A 4,236-nucleotide genomic window follows, 5' to 3' on the forward strand; every position below is an offset into this window, starting at 1 on the left:
ACAAAAGTGTACTCATATTTCATGACTCATCAAGCTGCAATATTATGAGATTGGAATTTTATTAATTTAGTTTCAGAAGATTATAATTTTTTTTTTCAGCAAAAGCTAATACAGTGTCTATTACTGGAACTCTGTGCAATATAAGCAAGCGTCTTAATATCCATGACAGCATCCAAGCTCTAATCTTTCCATCTAAAGAGCCCTAGATCTATATCAGCTATTGGAATGCTGTCCCATTATCAGCTGTAGCTGGGCCCAGTATGACTGCTGCATGTACATGTATGCTTTTCTAATTACTATATATATCATATAGTAATTACTGGAATTTATGGAAGAAGTATTCATCAATCATGGAGATAAAGACGGGCAAATGGGTGTCAGCTCTTTAAAGCTGGGGAGTGGCACAGAAGCATTGCTGGAATGATTTGTCCTGAGGGATCTCTACAGGCTGGAAAAGTGGTCTGGCAGGGATCTGACGGAGCTCTGTGTGGGGAAGTGCCAACTCCCACCCCAGGAGGGGCAAACCCTGCACTGGGACAGGCCAGGGACCAACCTGCTGGGAAGCAGCTCTGCAGGTCGGGTCCTGGGGGCTCCTGGTGGACTCCAAGTTGAGCCCTTGTTTCCAGCAACTGGACAAAGGAGGCAAACAGCACCTCGGGCTGGGTCAGGCAGAGCGTCAACAGCAGGCAGGGGAGGAATCCTTCACTCAGCCCTGCTCAGACACACCTGTTGCCCACAGAAGCCATAGGTTACCAATCCCTGGAAATGTTCAGTGCCTGGTTGAATGGGGCTTTGAGTAACCTGGTCCAGTGGAAAATGTCCCTGGCCATGTCAGAGCAGCTGGAACTACACCATCTTTAAGGTCCCTTCCAACTCAAAGCATTCCATGATTCTGTTGTACCTGGAGTGCTGCATCCTGCTCTGGGATTTCCAGGATGAGAGAGACACAGACATAACAGAGGGAGACCTGTGACAGGCCACAAAGATGGATGAGGTGTCAGGGCATTTGTCATGGGTGAGAAGTGGAGACACCTGGGCATATTCAACTTGGAGAGAGCTCAGATATAAATTCCTGACACAAGGACTGAAAGCCAGACCCTTCTCAGTGGCACCCAGTGGCAGAACAAGAGAAAAAGGACACAAGTGAGCACAGGAAATCTCATTCAAACAAAAGAAAACAATGTTTTACTCTGAGGGTGAGTCACACAAGGGAGTAGGTTGTTCAGAAAAGTAGGATCTCATCCAAGATATTCAAAACCTGATGGGACACAGCCCTGAGCTCACTGACGCTGCTCTGAGCAGAGGATTGGCCCAGACAGAGGTGCCCTCCTGCCTTGGTCCATCTCTGGGGCTGGTTACATCAGCCACAACTCAGCCCCAGCACAGGCTGAAGCCTTGAGCCAGCTCAGAACAAAAGCTAGGGGAAAGTCCATGCTGGTTTGTTTTGACAAAACCAGTTCAGTTTGTATGAACCAGCTGTCACCCACTGTTGTGTTTCAACATTCTTCAGCTGGCACCCTTACTGTGTTCCCTGTGTGTGTACTTGCTTTGGAACAGTCAGCCCGACTGTGTGGGCTGGTTATCTTGCTTGGTTTAGTCCTGAGAGACATCCTCTTAAGCAGTTGTAGTGGCAGTTTAAGTAAAATTACTTTTTCAGATCTCTGATTGCTTTAATATAGCACCCTATTTTTCATAGGGAAATACACCACCAGGTGGTTCAGAGGAGCCTAGAAGGCAAGCATGGGATAATGTGTTTCCAAAGACAACACAGTTAAATTGCACTTAGCAAAACCTCAAAGTATGGGTTCCTTAAGTTTTTGTAATGGGAAGACATCAGTATGGGAGTAATTAATTCTTTTTCTGTAGTGTTTTTTTCTTCAGATCTATGGGCTGCTGGTCTAGGAGTTCCTTCTCTGACTATCTTTCAAAGTACATCCACTTCATCTGGAGCTATCTCCCACACTGTTCCTTTTCAGTTCTTCTGGAGCTTGCTGAGAAGTGAGGCTCCAGCAGCTCTAGCTTCCTGATCTCCTGACACTCCCTAGGTCTTGTGCAACTAGAAAACAGGATGGCACTGGCCATCAGTTGTCACTATCTAGAACAAGCATTTTCCCTCCCACCACTGCAGCCAGTTGCAGTTGTATTCTGTTTGTTTTGGCAAGAGGATGAGTTAGTGTGCTCAACAGCCCCCACAGTTCCTCTGCTACTTCACAAACAGCTTCAGGAATTGGGGGCCGGGTACATCAGTTCAGCTACTTATTTTTGCTAAGATTTCAGTCCTATCCTTCCTTCTTGCATAGGTTGTCTTGCAGGTGGAGCCACTGCTAAAAAAATTTGTCACAGAGCTTATTGTTTGATACAGATTCACAAACTCTTTGCCTTTATCTTTTATGAGCACAGAAATCCCTTTGTTATTACTACTCACTCTGCAACACCAGGAGGCAGTTGAGAGGATACATAACAACATAACACAAATATTAATATCCTTCCTTACATGATGTTTCAGTATTAAAATCACTTTCTTCCACAAACACTAAAGTCGGGTGCTGCTTCAGTATGAAGGAAGGTTACTTGAAAAACTATGTAAGCTGCTTCAAACTATCAGCTTATAACTAGACTCCAAGTCTTCTGTGGACAGCATTTTTGGGAAATGAATGTACCATTGCAGCTTGTCAACCTTGATTTCTCAAGGGCAATTGATTCTTCAGTTGTCCAGTTCTGAAGAACTGACTCTTCAGCAGAAGAAAGTGCTTTAACAAAACAAAATGGTTTTAGAGATCTCACAGTAGAAATACTGAGGCATCAGATATTTTCCATTTTTTGGGGGTTTTTCTAAGGAAAAAGAAGAAAAGGGGGGAATCTGGAACGTGCAAGAAACGTGTCATTGTGAAGCAAAATACAAGATGATGACTACAATATTGTTCTCAGCCAAACTTCAAGACATGTATTTTTAAGTCTCTCCACCAGGAAATGGGTATGTATCACCAACACAAGCTATTTTTATGTGGACTCTAGTCCTTTAAAACATGCAGACCACTTCAAGTGCAACATGGTGCCTCTATCCTGTGACTAATACATAAACCTTAAAGAAAAAATATTGCACCTTGTCCTGCTTTGGATTTCAGCTCGCTGATGAATTTTCAGCTCAAGTCAGGGTCTGCCATTCCCAGGGACACATTTCGGACCATGCCATCATTACTTTGATTCCTACCAGACTTTTTGTTTGACTTCTGATATCACACCAACAAAGAAGTGCACGCCAGACAGGGTTTATCGAACTTCAAAATGTTAAGCAATGTTCAACACAATCCATGTTAATATAATTAATGATTAAATTAAATGAAACATAACTGTGCTGAAAGATTTTATTTACTAATCTTGAAATAGGTTAGTTGCTTATTCATGAGGATGTGAAATACTGAGTCACAACTGAAGTGCAGATGAGCTACGCCGTACATTGGAATATGCAGATAGGCTTTTATTATTCAGTGTGTGAGGTAAGCACTTAGGAAAGGTAGAAAAAACATACCTGAATTTTACCAGTTCAGAACACAGTGTAACACAATAGTAGATCAATATAACAAGCAACAGGATGGTTAAAGGTCATCACAGTACGATGACACTGGTTTGCAGAATATCCTTGATATATCTGAAATTGTTGGAAAAGTTCATTGCAGCTTCATTAAAGAAAGCCAATCAGTTATTCCCACTTGCTTTTCAAAATCTGTTGAAACCATCACAGCAGCATTTGGCACAGTATTGTCAAAATGAAAATGTTGAAATCATGTTTTAAATATTTATGCAGAAACATGAGTCACAGCTGTACTACCTTACAATAGAAACAGAGATAACATCAGCATGCGGGCAGCTCACTTACACACTCTAGATCAGCACTGCCAAACTAGTTTGCACTAAACATGTGGTACTAAACACTTATGAGGAAAGACAGTGAAGTCTTTCATAATAAAAAATTTAAAAAATAAATGGTGTGGTAATTCTTGTTTACAGCTATTCCTTTAAGATTGTTCATATTATGAATTTCCACCTAAAAGTCAGGAAGTTCCAGCACCAAGGTTACACACAGACCTAGTAGTCCATGTCCATTGAAGTATAATTAGTAATTTCTTTCTCTCAATGGATATTTCATTTTGGACACTGCCTAGACTGATGTTCCATAATGGAGAAAATGGATGTAAGTGAGACCCATGGATCTCTTGCTTCTCTTTTGTTTTGAAG

Source organism: Onychostruthus taczanowskii, unplaced genomic scaffold, assembly GCF_017590055.1.
Source record: "Onychostruthus taczanowskii isolate IOZ18803 unplaced genomic scaffold, ASM1759005v1 scaffold17, whole genome shotgun sequence".
Taxonomy (NCBI): domain Eukaryota; kingdom Metazoa; phylum Chordata; class Aves; order Passeriformes; family Passeridae; genus Onychostruthus; species Onychostruthus taczanowskii.